General features: G+C 31.9%; 1 protein-coding gene across 1 annotated transcript in view; it reads right to left on the reverse strand.

Moving 5' to 3' along the window:
* TkR99D (Tachykinin-like receptor at 99D) overlaps positions 1 to 25,234 on the reverse strand; it is a 160,032-nt gene that overhangs the window by 122,233 nt on the left and 12,565 nt on the right. Inside the window, exon 2 of the mRNA XM_065516292.1 lies at positions 14,097 to 14,129. The gene's annotated coding sequence lies outside the window, so the exon portion shown is untranslated. The remainder of the gene's footprint in view (positions 1 to 14,096; positions 14,130 to 25,234) is intronic.

Raw genomic sequence — 25,234 nt, forward strand, 5'->3', positions numbered from 1 at the left:
ATGATGGTGGGAAGTAATTAAATGCTGCCAAATATTTGGCATTGTATGATTTAATTTATTGTTTTGAATTTGATAGAAATTTAATTAATTAATTAACTGTGGTATTTTGTTTATGTGAGTATAAAGGAAATGGGGATTTTGATTGTATTTAAATCAGAATTTTTAGCAAATCCGAATCGAATGGTCTTTATTTACTGTCAGTTTGTAAATTAATGGTAATTAAGAGCACAGAAGAATTTTTGACTTTGAGTCTTTCGACTTTGAACAGATACGGTAAACACATATCCAATTTTATTATTTTAAATTTCGAAAAACTTGAGATTTTTACGATTGAAATTTGTGTAAAAATCAATATTTTCATGGGCTCTAACTTTAAATAATCGTATTTTTTGAAACTGTAATTGGATTTTATTGATTTAAGATGCATTTGAAAGATACCTATGCCCTCTTTAGACTACATATTGGGTGTATGACATATTTACAATAGATAGCGTATTTTTTGAACTCGGTTTTTGTTTTTAATAACTTATATCGCACACCCAGTTCAAAAGTCATACAACTAAAAATTCATTTTACGGGTTTATATGCACAGAGAAAACAGATTCGTGATAGCAACCGAATTTGTTGCCAATCGAATGATTCGGTTGCACACATAGAATTTTTCAGTTCTAACAACAGAAAGTCAGTTGATAAAGAAGAATTTCAATTGAGGTAACCAAACTTTAGTTGCCCCTTCCAAAATATTGTAGCCACAACTGTAAAATTCGGTCACTAAGACAGAATCATTCGATTGGCAACAAATTCGTTATCACGAATCTGTTTTCTCTGTGTGCTTAAACTATGTACAATACACCTGTTTATCTATAAAAAAAGTATCAGTGAACTTCTTTGTTGTTAACTGTTGCTGAAAAAACAGTTATGCCTGTCATTATGTTTCAATTGGTATATAATTTTATGTGATTTCTGAAAAATTCAAATTTTGAATTGTGCCACTTTTGAACAGGGTGTGTGACATAGAGAATTATACATAGAGACGAGACACTCCGATTTGTCAAACAAAAATACAACAAATAATATTTCTGATACAACAACAAAATACATTGTCTAGCATGTATTTTGTTGTTGCAAGAGATAGGTTTTTGACAACAGACTTAGGTTTTTAACAAATCCGTCTCATCTCTATGTTACCATATGATGTGTGATATGTCATTTTGATAGGTACATGTCTCTCATTTATTCTCACAACTTCAATTTACATATGCAGGAAATTTCGCTTGACTTCTTTAATTTGAAAAAAAAAAAATCCGCTGAAGCACACCGATTGCTCACAAAAGCTTATGGTGAATGTGTTCACCGCTTTTAACGTGCGAGAGATGGTTTGTGCGGTTCAGAAGTGGTGATTTTGACACGGAAGACAAAGATCGCCCTGGCCAGCCAAAAAAGTTTGAAAAAGTTTGACCAAGAAATAGAAGCATTACTCCATGAAGATTGTTGCCAAACTCAAGCAACAATTTTAAAACATTTACGAGCAGCAGGATTCTACCAAAAGCAGGGAAATTGGGTACCATACGAATTGAAGCCGAGAGATCCTAAAAAACGATTTCGCATGTTTGAAATGATGCTTGAACGCTATAAAAGAAAATCATTTTTGCACCGAATTATTACTTACGATGAAAAATGGATATATTGCTATAAGCCGAAAGGTAAAATATCATATTTGAACATATTCATATTCGAAACCCAAGCCAAATATCCATGGCGCTAATGTTCTGTATCTTGTGGGAGCAAAAGGGTCCTATCTATTATAAGCTACTGAAATCTGACCAAAACATCACAGGAAACTTGTACCGAATGCAAATGATTTGGCCATTGCATTGACCGAAAAACACCCAGAATGCGGTCAAACATGAAACCGTAATATTCCATCATGATAATGATCAGTCACATGAAAAATAAATACTTGCAATACTAAAAACTATTTAGAAGGAAGTGGTTGATAAGTTTTGCTTCACCCGCCTCATAGTTCAGACATTGCCCTGTCTTACTACTATTTGTTTCGATCGATGCAGAACGCTCTCTCTGAGATACGCTTCACTTTAGAACAGAGTATCCGAAATTGGCTTGATTCGTTTTTCACCTCAAAAGGTGGGCCTTTCGTTTGGCGCGGAATGCATTCGTTACCAGAAAGGTCATAGCTAATAATGGCCAAAATGTATAGTTTACAAATGTTTCAAAATAAAAGCTAAAAATAAAAAAAATCCAGCATTATTAAGTCACACATCCGATAAAATACTGTAAATCGGGAATAAAATCGCGTGTTTTTCGAAATTTAAAAGAATAAAAATGTTTCCAAAAATTAAAATCACGAATAAAATCGCGAGTCTTTATACCCTACACCACCATAGTGGGGACGGGTATATTGGATGTATGCAGGTGTTTTTAACGCAAAAAAATATTAGTCTAACAGCCACCTCAAAGTATTCCGATCGACTCAGAATAGCTCATATATAAGGAGCACTTCCGAAAATCTTTCACGAAAATAAATTACTTACTGAAATTTGAAAAGAAAAATATTTTCGCTCATTTACTTAGTTTAGGGTTGTCTCCGATTTGTTAATAAATTTTAAAATTTTAAATACTGAAATTTTGTGTTACTCTTTTATTTTTAGATTGCAGTAATCAGTCTTACTAATTTTCAACATTCTCAAGTAAGTACTTGCATGAATTACATAAGTTATAACAAAATCCACATCAATTCAAATATAATCATTAGAAAATAGCCTCCCCTATTAGTTTTTGAAATGTCTATTTCAATCTGTTCCACTTTTTAGAATTTCCTTTCAATTTACTCCTGTTTAATCATTTTCATTTAACACCAACAATAACCCATTTAATTTCTCCACCCATCCATTAGCCATCATAACAATAGGCCTTGTAATTATTTGCTTTCCAATGCTAAATATAAAATGCTTGTGTTTGTTTTATACAATTTTGACAGCTGCTGAAATGTCTATTTTTAAAAAATCAAAATCACTACACAATCTGAGTATAATTAGCTTTCATTCGCATTAAATTACATTTTAATCTTTTGCTGTGTTTACTGTCCAAAAAATATCTAAATTAAGTAAATATTGGAGGGGGAGCAAATGTGAAGGGGCAAACAAAACTATAATTAGGTTGGATTCACTTGAATGCGCTAAATAACTGACTGTTAAATACCCACTACGCATGAGTATTTAGCAGTTCTTATTAATGTCTACTGCTTGAAGATAAATATTATTTATTATGTAGTTAATCATGTGTAATTTGATATTAAATTTCGCCTTTTTTGTTCATTTTAATTATATTTTATAAAGATTAAAAAAAACTCTCCTTCAAATAGGTTTTTTTGTATTAAAATAAAGTATGTTGACGCGTGTATGTATAACAAACATTTTGACAAGTATTTGTTTATTTTTCATACACATATTGACATCTGTCAGTTCATAATTATTTGAATGAAATGGATGGTTACCGATATTATGTAAATTTTGCTTATGAAGGTATTCCCAGTCATTAATAATACATCAATTATAAACTTGTTCATATTTGTGTTACTTGAATGTGATGATATCATCATAAAGAAAAAAAATGTATTTCTTTTTATTTAAACATTAAATTAATTTTGGTAAAATTTATAACAAAACTTTTAAAGATACTTTGCTATGGAAATACTTTTTTGTTGGACTGCAACTAAATGACATTGACTAAACCATAATTAAATTTCCAACATAGATATGCTTTACTTTGTAATAATTGATTTTATTTCTAGTTTGTTCATCAACCAACATAATTTACCATAACAAATTTAAAAATGCATATATAACGTCAGAGAAACCATAAACTAAAAAGGTGCATATTAATTATGATGACTTTAAAACAAATTACAAAGATTTTGTATAATTTTATTCACCGCATGAAAAGCCATAAATTAAATAAAATAATCAACACAAACGAGTCAATCTGACATACATTTTACCTCTTAAAAATATTACTAGCCAAATAATGTATGGCTTAATTGGATGAAAATTAATATAAGGCTAACTTACTAGAGGTTATTTAGTAAGTGATGAAATTGAATGTTGGTATACTCAGCATTCTAGTTTTGAGTTTCTTTCAATTTTAGTTCATTTCAGTTCTAGTTCAGTTCTAGTTCAGTTCTAGTTCAGTTCTAGTTCAGTTCTAGTTCAGTTCTAGTTCAGTTCTAGTTCAGTTCTAGTTCAGTTCTAGTTCAGTTCTAGTTCAGTTCTAGTTCAGTTCTAGTTCAGTTCTAGTTCAGTTCTAGTTCAGTTCTAGTTCAGTTCTAGTTCAGTTCTAGTTCAGTTCTAGTTCAGTTCTAGTTCAGTTCTAGTTCAGTTCTAGTTCAGTTCTAGTTCAGTTCTAGTTCAGTTCTAGTTCAGTTCTAGTTCAGTTCTAGTTCAGTTCTAGTTCAGTTCTAGTTCAGTTCTAGTTCAGTTCTAGTTCAGTTCTAGTTCAGTTCTAGTTCAGTTCTAGTTCAGTTCTAATTCAGTTCTAGTTCAGTTCTAGTTCTAGTTCAGTTCTAGTTCAGTTCTAGTTCAGTTCTAGTTCAGTTCTAGTTCAGTTCTAGTTCAGTTCTAGTTCAGTTCTAGTTCAGTTCTAGTTCAGTTCTAGTTCAGTTCTAGTTCAGTTCTAGTTCAGTTCTAGTTCAGTTCTAGTTCAGTTCTAGTTCAGTTCTAGTTCAGTTCTAGTTCTAGTTCAGTTCTAGTTCAGTTCTAGTTCTAGTTCTAGTTTTAGTTCTGGTTCTAGTTTTGTTTCTAGTTCTAGTTCCAGTTCAATTCTAGATCAGTTCTAGTTTTGGCTCTAGTTCTTCTTCTGGTTCTAGTTATGTTTCTAGTTTTAGTTTTAGTTCTGCTTCTAGTTCTGGTTCTAGTTCTGGTTTTAGTTCTGATTCTAGTTCTGGTTCTGGTTTTAGTTCTAACCACTAAAATGATTATTTAGACTTAAACTAACATTTAAGTTGATTTGCTACGAACAAATTTAATAGAATTATTTTCAGAGCATGAGTAAGCTAATTGTAGCCTACATATTGTGTAAACTAATATCTTAATAAACCAGCTTTTTCTTAAGAATTCTTTAATTAAGGATATTTCTTATAACATCCTATTAGCATAATTTAATATGCCCTTTGCAAAGTGTATAAATAAACACCCAGCACAGTTTAGTTCATTGGATGCCTTACAAACTGATGATGGTGGCAATAATGATGTTGATCGAATAAACTTCATTCATTTACATTTACATTGAAACATCATCATGGGCAAACATACTTACATATTTAAATAGCATTATTCATGTCATTGTTTGCCTTTTGTAGCAAGTACAAGTAATTGCAACAAGTGTCATTAACCATTCATTCTCTTGTAGTTTAATAAAAAGCAGCATTATTTTATTGTAAGCTAAATTTAAGTCAGTGAACTTATTGTGTTGAGTATTTATTAAAAGTAGGGGGTTTGCTTTATTGCCGTTGAATTACTTTAACGATATTAATTTAAAATGAATTCCTGTAATATCCTTGAAAGCTAGTCTGTCATTCCGTTAAGGCGTTTTATATTGTTTTCGTTTATTATAAATTTTGTACAAAATTTTAAATTGAATAAATTTAAAAGTTACAATTTGAAACCAAATATGTTTAGTGCAATGCATGTATAATTCGTGTCTGGCTACATGTTATTTAAACCTGCTGGGAGTTTAAATTAAATAAGAATTTTTATATTATCAATTACTTTAATAATACGTGTGAAAAAACATTGTGTGCCAAAGTGTATTTAATAAATGATGTTTGAAAACGTATCGAATTTTATTGCAAACATGAGAGAGCAAAGGCAAACAATGTCCGTGTATATGACAGTACGTGTTGAAAGTAAACATACACCAACGTACACAACATACAATACAAATATGCATTATTTCCTTTGTTAACAGAATATCAATTGTAATACAATGACTGCATTTAAATGAGTCAAGACATTTTTGAATTGAAAGCAAGATATTCCTTTTGAAAAGAAATATTTACCATAAAAATAAATACGAGTTACAGATACACAACTAGAGTACTGTGCAAGACAGTGGGAAGAGAAAATCATGATTTGAATGAAAATTTCTAAGAAAATTTATTTTAAATAATTTTTGTAAGCTAATGTGCTGATATGTAAATATTGAGTTGTGATATAATTAGGACAATTAAAATTATCATTTGTAAACAAACAGATGTTGTTAAATTTGTGTTGATTTCAACATTCATTCGAACAGGACATAATAAACACCTGCTGCTTGCGAATGTTCTGAGTCTTAACTTGTTAGAAGGAAACTACTCTCACAGCTGGCAATGCTTATAATTCGCTAAAAAAAATTCTAATTCTGTTCCTCATAACAAAAATCCCAATTATCCCACTGTGTTCAATTCTGTGGGTTTGAGTGGGAATAAAAGTATTCGTAGTTAAGGGTGACAATAGCTGCGCTAAGAACATAATACTTGAAAGTGAATTTAAGCTCAATAATACAATTAACATTGATTGCAAAACACAATCCGGCTACAGCAAACAAAATACAGTTTTTTTTTCTTTCTATTTATTAAACAGATGAGAACAACAGCCAAAGACAGATAGAAAATGCAAAAGAATGAATGAAAAAAAAAATTAAATAAAATCACTACAAATTCAATCTAAATAAGAAAGAAATATTTATGAAGTTTTGAGTACAAAGCAAAAAATACTTGTTAAACATGTTCAAGTCAAATACTTGTAATGTAAAGGAGTCTTAAGAAAAAAAGGATTTTTTGCGTTCCATCGGTTTCAACGTGCGAGAGATTTGTGCGATTTTTTCAAATTTGATTTATTTTTATTTCAAATTTTTAATTCAATAGTGTTCTTTAAAATACAAATTTTAAATATTTTTATGTAACAAAATTAATAAAAATAATTTTAAAATTGTTTTTGAAAATTTAAAAAAAAAAAAATTAAAATTATCTTTTTCGAAATTGTTTTTTTTTTTAAATTTTTTTCCAAATTTTTTTTTTATTAAAAAAAAAAAATTGTTTGGTAAAAAAAATCGGGTTAAAAAATATTTTTCCCCGATTTTAACCCATTGTAGGGCCAAGTTACTATATATCCTTATATACATCGTGGTAAGATAGCTAAATTATATGTTCTTTAAAATACAAATTTTAAATATTTTTTTTGTTTTTGAAAATTAATAAAAGAAATCAAAATTTTCTTTTTTCGAAATTTTTTTTTATTTTTAAAAAAAAATTTTTGGGTAAAAAAAAATCGGGTTCAAAAATATATTTCCCCGATTTTGACCCATTGTGGGGCCAAGTTACTATATAGCTTTATATACATCGTTGCAATGGATTTTGAAATATCTATCATTAGATATCCATATTGCCTATATTAATGACTTAGTAATCCACATATATATCAAAAATAGGCCAACAATCGAGGGTTTCCCGGTTTTTTTCTTATATCTCAGCCATTTGTGGGCCGATTTTCTCGATTAAATAGCAACTGAGACGATATATTGATGTATCAAACATGTTTGTAAGTTGTGTGGGGGCTAAGGAAAGTTGATTTCAACATACAGACGGACATGGCTATATCGACTTCGCTATATATAACGATCCAGAATATATATACTTTGTGGGGTCGCAAATGAAAAATGTAGAAATTACAAACGGAATGACAAACTTATATAAGAAACATGTTCGTGATAGCAGCCGAATTTGTTGCCAATCGAATGATTCGGTTGCACACAAAGAATTTTTCAGTTCTAACAACAGAAAGTCAGTTGATAAAGAAGAATTTCAGTTGAGGCAACCAAACTTTAGTTACCCCTTACAAAATATTGTAGTCACAACTGTAAAATTCGGTCACTAAGATAGAATCATTCGATTGCCAACAAATTCGGTTGCTATTACGAATCTGTTTTCTCTGTGTGGTGAAGGGTATAAGAATTGGTGATTTGGACACCGAAGTCAAAGATCGTCCAAGAATTGGAGGCATTACTCCATGAAGATTGTTATCAAACTCCACAAGAGGTTGGTAAATCATTGGGTGCTACTCAAGCAGCAATTTCAAAACGTTTACGAGCAGCAGGATTCATCCAAAAGCAGGAAAATTTTTGTACCGAATTATTACTTACGAAAAATGGATCCATTACGATAACCCAAAGCGTAGGAGATCGTACGCGAAGCGGTTAAGGTAATACTCTGTGTTTGGTGGGAGCAAAAGTTCCTTATATATTAGAAGCTGCTGAACAGAACATCACAGAGAACGAGTACCGATCACAACTGACTCGTTTGGAGCGATCATTGGAAAAAAACGCCTAGAATATGCACTGGGACACATTTTGCAATACCTGTTAAAAACTATTTAGAATGAAGTGGTTGGGAAGTTTTGCATCGCCCGCCTTATAGGGCAGACCTTGCCCCGCAAAAATACTATTTGTTTCGATCGATGCAGAACGCTCTCTCTGGGATACGCTTCACTTCAGAACATAGTATCCGAAATTGGCTTGATTCGTCCTTGAGCAGTTCATTTGGCTTGGAATCCATATGTTGCCAGAAAGATGGGAACAGGTCATAGCTAACAATGGCCAATACTATGAATAAATTTATATTGTACAAATGTTTTAATTAAAAGCATACAAATTTGGAAAAATCTCGCATTTTTAAGTCATACACCCAATAAAATAACAATTATTTTTGTACGACAACAATATATTGTTACAAAGAACACTATAGAGTTGTCATAACCATGCCGAAACATGATTTTTCTCTGTTTGTGCAAGAACTCACTGCTAATTTAAGTATTTTTGTCAACATTAAGTACATTTTTATTTTCTTTTGAAGCATTTAGCTTTTTTTGGTTATTTCCCTCTCAACTCTCTAAATTCTTGTCTTTGCAATAAAAAAAACAATAAAATTAAAGAAACAAATAACAAAATACTCTTACAAAATTGTTACAAACTAATAAATAGCTAAAAAATTACATTTTTTTTAGCTATTTATATGTAAGAAAAAATGCCTTTAGAGAAACTTGAAAATTTTTAATTTTAGATTTTTTTCCATAAATAACTTGCATTTGAAACTCAACCACCATTTAACATAGATTTAGGATAGCCAAAAGATTTTAATATTAAAAAAATTTATACATAGAGGGAGTAAGGGATCCCACACAAAGTTTTCCATTAACTTTAGGTCGAACCACAAAAGATTATAATTTCTTTGGTATTCTGTTTAGAATTCTATGGCATTTGCCTTAGGTTAGGGTTTTGTATTTGTTTATTTTTGTTATAAATTTTCTAAACATTCCTGGGGGATATTAACAAAAGCCTCATCAACCTTAACTAAAGAAGGGTGAAAGAAAAAGGTAAATCAGTGATGCAATAAAATATGTGCACCTTAAACATTTCAAACACACAAATACTTTGCAAACAATAACGCATGGTTGGAGCTATAGATGTAATTGAATTGTTTTCTAAAGAAATTTTAAAATTAGTTGCGATTGGTAGTGAAAATAGAAAATAGTAGGATAATAGAAATGCTAAACAAATTAAAGAAGCGTGTAATAAAAGGTGTTCCAAAATATAGGAATAGAAAACACAATTCAGTATATTTCGTTTATGATGATGTTTGTAACGCACAAAAGCATTAGTCTAATACCCATCTTAAAGTAGACCTATCCACTGAGAATAACTTTCTGAGTGCCCACTACCGAAAATAGCTTTAACGAAGAATATGGGCATCTACATAAATAAAATAGTTCAATGCAAATAAGTTTCACTGCCGTAAGTCACTTCGATGAACATAAATCTTGATTGATTGGTATCCAAATGAAATTCAACCTATTTTAATGACAATCGCTCCCAAACTAACTGTCATTGAAAACCTGCCTCATACTTAGAATTTAGAATGACCCTTATATTGAATTTGTCTATGCTCTAACAACAAAATTGCAAAATTTCAGAATCCAAGGTCTATATCTTTATTAGTTACACAAGAGCGGCCCAATAAGTTCGTGACTTTTTGAATGAATCACAAGTTTTTGGATAAAAAATTTGTTTTGTTTTTCCTCTTCGAGCTCTATACACTTTGTCCAACGTTTCACCAATTTGTTTATCCCTTCTAAAAACTAAAATTTGTCGAGGTCATCATAATAGATATTTGTTTGTGAGATGATTTCAGCGTTGGAGACAAATCTCTTTTTTTCAGGTTTGGAAACAATAGAATAGGTCGAATGAGATAGCAAATTTGTAGCCTAATTCATGGATTTTTGTATGGATTCCCTGGTGAAAAAGAACTTTTATCTTGCCCAATCCATTGATTGTATTACCCTTTTTCCCAAAAAACGGTTGCCATGTCTTTATTGACTGACAACCTCGACTATGTTTGGCCGACGCCAATTCACCCCGAGAAATCCACTGTTTTGACTGTCTATGGTGTGTTGCATTGGATCCACGTTTCGTCCATGGTTACGAAACGACCCAAAATCTTGTCAATATTGCAGTTGAACCACGCCAAACACTTCTGCGAAGTTGATACACGATTGCGTTCGTGGTCGAGTGCGATCAAACGCGGCACCCATTTTGAGAAAAGCTTTCCCATTCCCAAGTAATCATCCACAATTGAAACCACTGAGCCATGTGAGATGCTTATGGCTTCCACAATCTAACGCACTTTCAAAAAACGGTCGCCATGACTTTATTGGCTGACAAACCAACTTCATCTTTCATAGGCGCCGATTCATCTCGAGAAAACCACAGTTTTGACTGCTGTTTGGTCTATGGTATGTTGCGGTGGATGGATCATTTTGTTCATGGTTACGAAACGACCCAGAAACTCGTCCATATTCCATTTGAACCACGACAAACACTCCTGCGAAGTTGTTACACGATTGAATTTGAGGTCGATTGTGAGACTTGGCATCAATCTTTAGGAAAGCTTTTCTCATACCCAAGTAGTCATCGACAATTGAAACCACTGAGTCATGTGAGATGCCTATGGCTTCCACTATCTCTCACATTTTCAAGAAACGGTAGCCATAACTTTATTGGCTGACAAACCCCATCTCGTCTTTCTTTGGCGCCGATTATTCCCGAGAATCTCACTGCTTCGACTGCTGTTTGGAATATGGTGTGTTGCGGTGGCTGCGTCTATTCGTTCATGCTTACGAAACGACCCAAAAGCTTGTCCATATTTCGGTTCGACCAAGCCAAACACTCCTGCGAAGCTGTCACATGATTGCGTTTGTGGTCGATTGTAAGAAAACGTGGGAAAGCTTTCCCATATCCATGTAATCATTCAAAATTTAAACCACTGAGCCATGTGAGATGCCCATGGCTTCCACAATCTCTCGCATTTTCAAACTCAGTTGTTTCGCGGTTGTAGAGAACTGGGCATCCAGAACGTTCGGCATCTTCCGTGCTTGTACGGCCACAACGAAATTCTGTAAACCACATTTTTACCATTGAAATTGCTGGTGCAGTGTTCCCATAGTATTTTTCAATCTTGGCCTTTATTTGAGTGATTCTTGATCAGCACACGAAATTTACTTTTTCCATTTTCTGTCAAACACAAACTAAATGAGAAGTCAACTGACAGAAGTCTGATGACCAGAGCTGTATTGCCCTTTCAGTTAAGAGGCGGGAAATTCTAAAAGACACGGCCTTATTGACCCGCCGTCGTAGTTTCCTAAAGTTGAAAACTATAAAAAAATAATTGAAACGAACAAAACTTTATTGAATTTTTAATCACAAATTTCAACTTTTGGCAGATAATCACCATCCGATAGAATATTATAAGGTGTTAAAAAAGCAACATTTTGGTGAATTAAAATATTGTTTAGGTTTTTCAACAGTGTCTTTTTTTCACATTACTTTGGGAACATTTGGCTTCCACAAAGCATCTATAACTTACACGGTTGTTGCAGTTGTTTTCGCTTCTTCCCATGTGAGATTGCACTGTCCTAGTTCTTGGAGTATCGTGCATCTCCATGTATTCTTTGGCCAACCACGGCTTCTTAAGCCTTGAGGATTTCTTCCATCCTTGTTATACTATCGGAATTATTTCTTAATTTTCTTAGGAATATGGAGCCACCTATGACGAGTTAAAATATCTGTCATAGTTTAATTAACCGCTCTCCGTTGTTGTTACTAACTCCAGTGTAGTGAGTTACAATGGTAGTGCTAATATTGGTGTTGTCACCATGAGTATTATGATATCTCCTCTTCGAATCTCATCCTTCTTAGTATCATCAGTGTCTTCTGTCAGGCCGTAACACTGTTTTATGCTGATATGCCTTACTCTGCTCTTGAAGCTTGCCATTATTTCCATAAGTTTTCATGTTTGGAGGGAGTTTTTGATTTTCTTTGATATACTGATTTCAACTCCAATATTGCCGCCATCTTCCTGTAGATTACAGTATTACCATTTCCAGTGATAAGTTCACCATTATTATTCCATCTCATTACGCTTATGCCTAGGACTTCGATCTTATATGATGTCATTTGATGTATTAATTGTGAAAGCCTTGATTCATGAAGGGTTCGTACATTCCATTGCGCATTCCCTTTCATGTGTCAGAGGATGTTGCCAGTCAGTTTCGTTAATCGGTGATTGGTCAGCAGGTCCTAGGATAATGGGGCTGCCATCTGACAAGATCAAAAAACGCCGTCTGTTATTTGGTATAGTGGTGGGGAACCTTGCTAATCTTTGAATCCTGCCTTTTTTGACAGGGGGTGGCGACTGCTTGACCTTTGTCTCCCCAGGGGGAGGGGTGTCAGTGGGTTTCTTGGATGGATTGTTTGCAGGGAAGTAGAAGCCACTTAAATTTGAAAACTAGAAAAACCATGGTGTATATGGATGTAAAGCCAACTGTTAATAACTGAAATACTTAGTACAATTTCAACTTTAACCATCGATAAAAGACAAACCAAAGCGAATTAAAAATGGTTGAGCAACTTGAAATTTTGAACGGCCATAAGATCCGCTACATTATTGAATATTTCTGTTTGCTCTCCTGCTAATCCATAATACGCTCATCCGTTGAAATTTTCAATTGTAATCCTCATTTAGCATTTATTAGAAAAGAAAATAATTTTTTGAATTTTCGTTGAAAAAATTTTTTAAATGTAAAATTTCGGATTTGAGATATGCTTTAAATTTGATGATTTTTTGGTAATAACTTTGTTTTATGGTTAAACATTTAATTAGATATTTTTAGGCCCTAATTTTTGTATTTGTGTATGACTAATGAAGTCTATATCTATATTTAAAAATACTTGTTAATTCAGTTTAAGTAGCACTTCAGGATTTAGTTAATACCGACATTAACAAATATAAAGTTCATTCTTGTTCGTTTCCTCACTTCTATTTCTATTTCTATCTCTACTTCTACTCCTAATTCCCTTAAACATACACTGATAAGTAACGTGCATTGCTTGCAAATACTTTCTAAAACTTTCAAAAGGGAATAGATACATGACTATTTCCTAGAAGCTACTATTACTTATGCATAATGAAAAAAAAACCTTAAGTATGCTGTATGATTGCTTAAAATGAGAATTTGTTTTTATCGATTTTCTTAGAAAGTATTCTTTGTGAGTCGTCGTAAGATGTACTATGTGCCACAAATGTTAAGATCAACTAATGTAACTTAATTTTCTTCGACAACTTTGTGTCAAAAACTGTTTCTATTTCCTTGTTGAGATAAGGGTGCCATGTCTTTTATTTACATTTATTATATTTGTCTTCTCTAGTACTTTTGATGTGATGTCTGCTCCTTAAGAACACTTCAAATATAATACAAATGGCATTTCATTTCCAAAATATATAGCAGCAGCAGCAACAGCAATATTACTTAGTTGTGCTGTGAAAATGAATGTTTTATAAAACTCTTGAAAGCTTTAATTCTATTATGATCCTTTACTAATTCTAGGTATAAAAAATATGTGAGGTTTTAATTAAATACAAAAATTATGTTATGAATAGTAATGATAATGGAATGTAATAGAAAAGTGTTTCGTTTCATTTCTTAACTTACCACTATCACTAGTTTCTGTTGCTGTTTGTTTTACTGAAATAAGAAGAAAAGCAAAAGATTTTATTAAATAAAAAAAAGAAAAACTGAAGGTTTGATTATATATTTTTACATATTTTTTATAATTTTATTAGAACATAAATTGAAGAACTTCTTACTTTAAGAATATTTCCTTAAACAAATGGCTAAAAAGTATTAAATAGAATGGCTAAATCATTTTGACAGCCTCCATACCATATTCAAGCAGTTCGGGGTGATCTTGCTGGTGATCCACACAGAGAAAAAATATAGTTTCACATAATTACCATAAACATTTAAAATTTTTATTAAAGTTTTTTAACAATAGTTTTGTATTTAGTCGGCACAGTCGAGGTGTGCTACTCCTGAGAAGAAGCTTCTAGCGATACAATTGTAAAAGGACTATTTACATTGAAGAAACAAAAAGATATATTTACTTAAGTTCTACCAAACAATAGCGAATAGGGAATTAATATTCGTATGTTTGGGGAATATGTTCACGAAGGCTCTCCAGCGATTTCTATCTAGTGACATATGTGGGATTTGAGGCCACGTGAGCCTCGTTGTAAATGCTCCGCTTCAACAGATCTTTTTACATGTTGCTCGTTGTCGTCCAACATTTCGTCTCCCTTGCGGATTCCATTGTAAACTTGCCTTTGCTATGTTGAAGCGTGTGGCCAATCCTCGATCATTTACGATGGCGGATTTCGTGGGAGACGGGTGTGTGGTTGCTAATTGACAGCAGGTCGGCGTTTGTGATGTTTTCTTTATAATATAATATTTTCTTTATTTTGCGCATATATTTATTTACAAACACTTGTAGTTTTGTTGTTAAGCACTCAGTGACTTTCCACATTTCACACCCGTAGAGAAGGACCGACTTTACGCTAGAATTGAAGATGTTGAGTTTGTTTAGTTCATACTAGGTGGCGCAAAAGTAATAATCTTATCAGAAAATGCTATAAATTTTGCGATTGGCCCCTAATGTCAGTTCTGCTTTGACATTTGTGTAGTAAACACATGCGAAATACACGTTAATAAACAATGTTACGCTACACTGCTCCAGAACGCGGATAATTGCTGACTATCAGCCCAATTATGAATAAAAAATTCCGAGGGAGTTTGTTCCCCGGGAGTTTTTTCTCATTGAAATTGAATAGGAAAAATGAGAAAAGGGAAAAAACTCCCGCGGAATTTTTATTCATAATTGGGCTGTATTTATTTGACCAATAATCGGTCGGTGATTTTTCATCAAAAATAATCATGAGTGACGAGGCCCATTTCCATCTTAGCGGGTACGTAAATAAGCAAAATTTACGCTTCTGGGGCACTGAAAATGCGCGTGTAACCCACGAAGAGCCATTACACCCGCTCAAAGTCACTGTATGGTGTGCTGTTTTCGCTGGAGGAGTCATCGGACCTTTTTTCTTCAAAGACGTCGCTGGCCAAACGGTTACTGTGAATGGTGAGCGCTACAGAGCAAATATCAACGAGTTCTTTTTGCCGCAACTTGATGAATTGGGATTGGAAAACATGTGGTTCCAACAGGATGGTGCAACGGCACACACTGCACGTGCCACAACCGATATGCTGAAGGATGCATTTCCCGGGCGCCTAATCTCCCGTTTTGGCGTTTTGCACTGGCCAGCAAGATCGCCTGATTTGACCGCTCCAGACTTCTTTTTGTGGGGCTTTTTGAAGTCGAGGGTTTATGTCAACAAGCCTCAGACTCTTGCAGCTCTTAAGGACAATATCCGCCAAGAATGTGAGGACCTATCGCCGAAGTTTTGGCCAAAGTGATGGAAAATGCCATAAAAAGGCCTCAAAAGACTGTGGCGGTGGCCATTTACATGTCATCATATTATAAATAATCCACAAGAAGAATCAAAGTTTTTCATTTTTTTTAATTACAGCCAAAAAAAAAAACATCGGAAGTTTACTTTTGCGCCACCTGTATATAAGAGATATGAGATGGTCAGGTATTCCAATATTTACCAGTGTATACCATATTGCCTGTCTATTGATGGTATCGATTCGGTCTAAATCCACTCTGTCCATTCGGAAGAGATTTTTCAATGGTAGGCGAAATTCGGTCTGTTATTCACATTGTGATAACCTTCCGGATGGTGTTCAACAGAGTTATGCCTCTCCAGTTCTTACATTCCGTTAACTCAACTAGATTACCTAGGGTGTATAAAGTAACCAATTGACTTCCTTTTGCACTACAAAACAAGTAAGAAATTATGGTCGGGCTTGACCGACCTACACTACAGTAAAAGAGCAAAAACATTTTTCTTTTAAAATTTCAATAATTTATATTTTTGAGTGATTTCCGGAAGTGGGCCTTATATGGGGGATATAACCAATTATGGACCGATAACCATGAAATTAGGTCGTGTGATTTATGTCTATATGAAATAAGAATTTTGTGAGTATACCAACATTTTTAAGCGATTTATGAATGTTAAAGTGATTTTCGGAAGCGGGTCTATGTGGACGCTATGACTAATTATGGACCTATCGTAACAAAATTTGGTGACATGAATTTTGTATATATAAAACTTATTTGGAGCGAAATTTGTGGAGATACATTTATAAATTAAACATTTATGACCGATAAAGTCCAATTTCAGAAGGACATTTGTATGGGGGCTATGTGAAATAATGGGCCGATTTCAGCCAGTTTCAATAGGCTTGGTCCTTGGGCCGAAAAATTAATATGTACCAAATTTTATCGAAATATCTTCAAAATTGCGACCTGTACTCTGTTTATCGACTCAGAAAGTGATTCTAAGTCGATCGGTATACTTTAGGGCGTTACAAACATCTGCACAAACGCATAATACCATATATAAATTGCAATCAGCCAAGTGATTAGACATTAGCTTGGTTATTCTGACTAAAACAGACAACTTCTGCATAGTATTTGTATTTACAAAATGAATATGATAAATTAAATCTTCCAAATAAAATATATGAATATTTACTTTCAAAATCACCTTTATACCCAGAAAATAAGTTTGAAGAAGCTATACAAATAAATAAATTCCCAACAAATTTTGCTATATTTCTTAATATAGTTTTAAAACAATTTGCAGTTATTACAATAAAGAATTCAATAGAATTCAATTCTATTGTAGTTTATTTTAAACATTAAAAGATTTGTTGCTATATTCCACACATGCTCATAACTTTTACCCTTTTTTTCCTCTCGAAACCTTTGACACTGACAATTTAGGGAGTGTAGGGCAGCTAGTTTTTTCCTTCCCAGTCTATTTTTAGATGAATTTTATAGAAATTGTGTATTTTACATTAATACGCTGCCGTGTATAGTTTCATTTTACAAATACAAGTTGCAGGTTTTGAATGATTATTACACGTGTTTCGATTTCTGTTGTTACTTTCTTCTTTTTTTTATTTCGTTTCATTGTAATATGAACCTTTTAGAGCTGTAATTCATATACTAAAAGTTACCAAGAATGAAGTTTTTTTTCTTCTAATTATATTGTTTAGCTTAAAGTTTGTTCAAAACATGAGCTGTATGACAAACGGAAGTAACAAGAAATTTTTACTTGTGCACATATTTTTGTTATTGAAATTCTTGTGAATTGTTGGGGGGAAAAAAATGTCTCATAATTGAGGGAAATTTTTCAAAAATATTTTAATAATGTTATCAAGACATGGCCAATTATAATGTAAAATAATGTTGACAATGATATCATTACAAAAATATTCATACATAAATATTAATATTTTCATACAAAAATTTTAAATTTAAACAATGTTTTAAGCAAAATTTCCTTAAAAAAAAATTGATTTTAAAACGTAACAGCTTAATTTACATCTTTATTTAAATTTAATTCGGATGATTTAAAATTTTGATGGAACAAATCTGCTATTATTCTCTTTTTCTTTAATTGGCTACTTACACTGAGTGTAATTTTTTGAGTCATGGAAATATAACCATATACGGACACCACTACGTGATAAAAGACAAAAAAAAAGACCCATGTCTCCCAGTTTTGCCCCAAATCATGCACTTTTTTTATGAACCCCCAAAGATTTATGGCCTCGGTGTAATTTTTTCAAAAAAGTGATAATTTTCTCAGGTTCATATCTTGCAAACGGTTCGGAATTTTGATTTACTCTCTGAGAAAAAGTTGTAGCCCTTGTCATAAAGAACAAAAATTGTGAACATATAAAATCAAAAAAATTTCATCTTCAAGAGCAAAATAGCAAAAATCTTTAAAAAATTCGAAATACATTTTTTTAAAGCTGCCTAAAAATATGCTTTAGTTTATAATAATTTAATAGTTTGTGGCACAAAACACTTAATTCCTTTAGTTTTTTCTTACTAACTTATATTGACCTACCTAAACGGTATTAAGAATCATGCCTAGGAAGTTCAAATGTTCTAGAAAGTTGTTTATTGAGATTTTAAGTACATTTTTGTAGTTGATTGTTTCCTTGAATTTTGAACGGTTTGACCTCTAAACAGGGGAAAAAGGTAAAAAATCGAATTTTTGAAAGTTTTTTGGGATTATAATCTTGAAAATTAAGTTTTTTTTGATTTTATATGTTCACAATATTTGTTCTTTATTACAACTACAACTTTGCCTTAGAGAGTAACTCAAAATTCCTAATTGTTTGCAAGATATGAGCCTGAGAAAATGATTACTTTTTTGCAAAAATGACACCGAAGCCCCAAATCTTTGGGGGTCCATAAAAAAAGTGCATGATTTTGGGCAAAACTAGTTCTTTATGACAAAGGCTACAACTTTGCCTCAGAGAGTAAATCAAAATTCCTAACTGTTTGCAAGATATGAGCCTGAGAAAATGATTACTTTTTTGCAAAAATGACACCGAAGCCCCAAATCTTTGGGGCCCATAAAAAAGTGTATGACTTTGGGCAAAACTGGGAGACACGGTTCTTAATTATATTTGGTCTTTTATCACGTAGTGGTGTCCGTATATGGTTATCTTTTTTCGTGTTATCTTTATTTCATCATTGAAAAATTGCCTAAAGCTGCTACTTATAAACTGGCCTTTGCTAAAATATCAATATTAAATAACATTTTTATATAAACTTCCGCTGACCAACTTGTTCACACTTCCTGCATGTGTATGTAACTAAATACCGAAATAAAATCTTTAATCCACTTAATTTCGTAAAATTTTATTATCACAATTGAATGAAATCACATCTCAAATCGATATTTTTTTTGGGAGGCAGAAAATAAATCTAAATGACTTTATAAAGGTTAACAAACAAGCACTAAAAAACAGGAATTTCTGGCCAAAAATTCTTATGAAATTTGTGTCAATTGTGTGTCACAAACAATCGAAAATTCATCTTTTATTTCATTTTTTTATGGGCAATCAAAGCGTTTTTTTATATTCTTTGGTTTTCTAAAGCAAACTAGATTTATGAGAGTGACTTTAACCGCTATTGTGCAATAAAAAGCACTTTTATGTTTTGCCAAAGTAGATAGATTGCTATTTAATTTAATGGGCTCTTAGAAAGAGGGAATGGATAAAGACAATTTTGAAAAAAAATATACTATTTGGGAGATTGTGCCAACAATCTGCTACAATAAATGGCGTATATTTTGAACACGTTTTTTTGTTTTAAATAACATATATTTAATTTTGAAGGGTACATATCCGTCATTTATTCTCACTTTGTTATTGAGCATTAAAGTGTAAACAACAACTTTTTTTTGGCATCAAAAATGTAGAGTTTTGTGCCAACAAAGCGTCATATGCGGGAAGTTTTGCTTTACTTCTTTAATTTAAAAAAAGGGGTCGCTGAAGCCCGTCGATGTATGGTGAATGTTCCATCGGTTTCAAAGATGCTTTGTGCGGTTCAGAAGTGGTGATTTTGACACGGAAGACAAAGATTACCCAGGCCAGCCAAAACAATTTGATGACCATGAATTGCAGGCATTACTCCATGAATTTAATGTCAATTTCAACAAGAGCTTGCAAAATCATTAGGAGCTACTCAATTAGCAATTTTAAAACGTTTGCAGGCAGCATTATTCATCCAAAAACAGAGAAATAGAGCAGAGACACCTTGAGTGAAGATTTTGCATGTCCGATATTATGCTTGAACGTTATAAAATAAAATAAAATAAAATAAAATAAAATAAAATAAAATAAAATACATTTTTGCACCGAATCATTACTAGCGATGAAAAATGAATACCTTACGATATCCCGAATCATAAGAGATCGTATGTGAAGCTCGGCAAGCCAGCTGAATCGACACCAAAGCCAAATATCCATGGTTCTAAGATAATTCTCTGTATTTCATGAGATCAAAAGGGTCCTATCTATTATAAGCATTTGAAATCCGATCTGACCATCACATGGAACTTATACCGAATGCAACTGATTCGTTTAAAGTGAGAATTTTTTTCAATTTTTTTTAAATTTTTTCAATTCAATTTATTAATTCCAGATACGACAAACTCTTACTACAAAATAACGTTGCATTATCAATGAGGAAAAACGAGGACAAATTAAGGTATGTGATCTGGAAGAATTTGCCAAAAAATGCCCAGACATGAAACCGTAATATTCCATGACGACAACGATCGGCCACATTATGCAATACTTGGTAAAAACCATTTAGAATGGAGTGGTTGGGAAGTCTTGCCTCACCCGCTTTATAGTCCAGAACGTGACCGCACTATTACTATTTGTATCGATCGATGCAGAACGATCTCTCTAGAATACGCTTAACTTTGGAACAGAGTATCTAATATTGGCTTTATTCGTTGTTGAACAAAACATAAGCAGTTCTTTTGTCTCGAAATCCATATGCTGCCAGAAAGATGGGAAAAGTTCATAGCTAACAATGTCCAAGAATTTGATTGAATTTATATTGTACAAATCTTTCAAAATAAAAGTAATACTCCAAATATAATGATTTTTTATACCCTACACCACCATAGTGGGGAGGGTATAATGCGTTTGTGCAGATGTTTGTAACGCCCAAAAATATTAGTCTAACACCCACCTTAATGTATACCGATCGACTTACACGCAGAGAAAAAATATAGTTGGGCATGGTTACTGTAACCATTTCAATATTGTTACAAGTTTTTTAACTATATTATGGTCACAGTAACCATTTACATGATCGTGGTAACCATAACATGGTTAATTTACGATTCACATGATTGTAGCAACCATATATATGGTTATAGTAAACAAATATATGATTGTGACAACCATTCATATGATGAAGGGCTTATCATATTATGTTGCTCTCGGCTTAAGGCTTATCATAATCTGAGAACAACATATTATGATAAAATTATTCATCATAAATATGGTTGCCACAAACATATATTTGTTTACTGTAACCATATATATGGTTGATATAATCATGTGAATCATAAATTAACCATATTATGGTTACCACAATCATGTAAATGGTTACTGTGACTATAATATAGTTAAAAATCTTGTAACACTATTTAAATGGTTACAGTAACCATTCCCAATTATATTTTTTCTCTGAGTGTAGAATCACTTTCTGAGTCGATCAATTTTGAAGATATTTCGATGAAATTTGGTACATATTATTTTTTTGGATTAAGGACCAAGCCAATTGAAACTGGCTGAAATCGGTCCATTATTTCACCTAGCCCCCATACAAATGTCCTCCCGAAATTGGACTTTATCGGTCATAAATGTTTAATTTATATATGTATCTACACAAATTCCACTCCAAATAATTTTTATATACACAAAATTCATGTCACCAAATTTTGTTATGATCAGTCCATAATTTGTCCCATATAGACCCGCTTCCGAAAATCAATTTAACGTGCATAAATCGCTTAAAAATGTTGGTATACTCTCAAAATTCAACATAGTTAACTTTCATATAGACATAAATCACACGACCTAATTTCATGGTGATCGGTCCATAATTGGTCATAGCTCCCATATAAGGCCCACTTCCGAAAATCACTCAAAAATATAAATTATTGAAATTTAAAAAAAAAGTTTTTACTGTTTTGCTTAGTGTAGGGTATTATATGGTTGGGCTTGACCTTCCATACTTTCTTACTTGTTTAAAGCTAAATTTGTGTTAGAGAAACTTTCTAATTGAGTTATATAGTTTAAAAATAGATTTTGAATTATAAAAAACCCATAGTATCTTAATGTGTAGATACTTTTATCCACTGTTGTGATTTTTTTCCTATCCCCTTCCTGCATGCAAGTAAGCCTGATAATATTCTTAAATAAATAACTAATATTTACTTAAGTTTCTAGTACATATTTCCCATAAATAATCGTGCTTGCAATATGAAAAAGCAAACAAACTACTGGAAACCGACAAATCCCAATAAAATAACCCTAAGAACATCTTATTTAAAACACACTGCTTAAACAGCCTGGTTAAGGATTCTCCAAAAAATAAATAAATAAAACAGCAAGAGACCAAATTTACTTGTAGCTCTGGCCAAAAAAAAAAAACTACCGGAAATAACAGCAACCACCACAACTGCAAATACCAAAAAGAAAAACAACCGCAAATACAAAATGAAAAGGATATCAAGGATTTACTTGACCAATGATGTCCCTTAAGGCTTACTTTCTTTTATAGTTATGTATGAAACATTTGTACATATTTTGATTATGATTTTATTGACATATTCAAAGTAATAAAGGGAACATTCGTACAAACTAAAAACTAAACAAGAAACTTCTTCAACAATATTTATGCACAAATACAAAAGACACCAAAAAAAAAAAAAATATCAACAAAATTGCTATATTTGAGGAAAAAAAGGCAAAAGTAATCTAAATATTGGTTTAAAAGATAAATAACCCCCAAAACCTCAAAAAGAAAATTATGTTATCACAAATATATTTCTATTAATATATATTTTTTTATTTGCCTCCTACAAAGGACCTTATTAGTGTGTTAAAAGAGGCCAAAATCTGTTGAAACACATGACCAAGTTTTATTCAATTTTATTTTTATTCAACAAATTTAAAGGTTTAGTGTGAATACAGAAGGGATGTGGTAAGGGTTGGCATAAAAATATTTTATTTAATTAAGAAAACAGTTCATAGTTAAAAGAAAAATTTCAATATTAAATAAATACATTTTTATGAAATTATTAAAATAATAAGATTATAGTCAGTAGTATTTTGGGATACGAAATACCCTTCTCAAACTTAATCAAAATTAATATTAAGAATTCAATCACAACATTTCAGTCTAACTATTCGTTAAAACAAAAATGTATTTCATACATTTTATTAAGCACAACTTTATGTAATTATTAATTATAGGTGGGTATAAACCACCATTAAAAAAGAAAAAATGCAGGGTATATTTTTTTTTTCATTCCATTTCACTATAGGAAATTTTCCCCATTTCTTGGCCAAAATGCAAAATTAAAATTTCTGAAAAATAAATTTTTTATACTCTAGTATAAATAAAAATATAACAAAGTAAACATATATTTTTAAATTTTGGAGAAAAGTAGATTATCTGTCACTTTATCAGTTGTTTTATATTCTATTTCTAAATAAGTTTTTATATAACGATTGAGTGCAGCAAATTTTGATACAATTTCTAATAAAAATTTTCATAATAAAAATATAGAGTTTTTAAAAATTAAAAAATTAAAAATAATGGTGGAAGTGATTACTTTATTAATATATAGATAAGTCTTGGTGAACTTGGATGTTAGACCGATTAAATTGGAAAAATTAAAGTGACTTTACGATGAAATAATAAAATTATGAAACGGAATTTAATTTGGACTTACAAAAAAATGTTAGCAGATGTTAGTTATAACATCATAACAGTTCTTTAGGACAGTCAATTACCTACAGAATTTTTCATATTTCAGCTGCATATATTTGCATACTTTTTCAAAAAACGCCTTTTTTCAGGTAAATACAGTGTGAAAAATTCAGAATTATTTAATGTATGGCATGAGAAATATAGTGAGAATGAAAAAAGAGCCGCTATATATGCATATTTCTTGTCACATATTGATAAAAGTGATTGTTCAGAAAATCTAAATCAATGTTTAGAGAAGCAGTCACGAATGTTTTGTGCAAATATAAAAACCAAATGGAGTAATAGTTATATTTTAATAAACAACATGCTGTTTGCCTTAAAGGTAATACCTCAATGAAACTAAATAAAGTGAACCTTGCCCCCACTGAATTCAAGCCTGGTCAACCGCAATTAACATTTTGTCAAAAATCTGAAAGAACAAAAAGACGAGTTGCAGACGAAATCGTTAAAGATCAAAATAATGAAGTTGAACCTCTACTACTTGCTGCATGTGCGACTGCTCGTAAATGTAACCAATTAGATTTAGCAGTGATTTTAAAAGAGGCTCCGACTAGAGCTTCCAAAGTGCGAAAACTAATTTCACCAACTAAGCTATCTGCTGATGAAGCACTAGCCTTTCTTGTTTTTTTAAATATAGTTAATAATTTAGAATGAGAAAATCAAATTGATGAATAAAATAAAATTTTAAACATAACTATGTTTGTTTTATTATCAAAAGTTAGATTACACTCAAAAAACAAAATAGAAGAAAAGAGTTTAGGCAAATACCTAAAAGTTACAGGTTTGGACTGGATCCAGGAACCAGTAACCCGGAAACACAGTTTGGAAGAAATTTTTAGTTAATTTTATTTTTATCTTTGAAATTTTTTTTCAGTGTATGAAAAAGTTTTAATGGTCCCTCCCTCCCTTTTAAGAGTCTTTAAAAATTCGAATCCAAAAAAATTATTGAAATCGGTCCAGCCGTTTGGCTGTAATTAATTATGGCCAAAAAATGGGGAAAATTTCCTATAGTGCATTTGTAACACATCAACACATTTTTCGCAGTTTCACATTGCACAGTGGTTTGAAGAAGTTTTTTTTGGAAAAAATTCAGTATCTCGGGAACTATTATAGACATTTTTATGAAATTTTACATGATTGGAGCTGAGATGTTTTCGAGTTGAGTTACAAAAATGGAATTTTAGATTTTTGACTCCGTTGACGGTATCGAGATCCGGGCTATAAATTCCCTTTGCAAAATATTTAAGAACATATTGGGGCTTATAGAAGAGGTTTTCATTTT

This window comes from Calliphora vicina, chromosome 1, assembly GCF_958450345.1.
Source record: "Calliphora vicina chromosome 1, idCalVici1.1, whole genome shotgun sequence".
Taxonomy (NCBI): Eukaryota; Metazoa; Arthropoda; class Insecta; order Diptera; family Calliphoridae; genus Calliphora; species Calliphora vicina.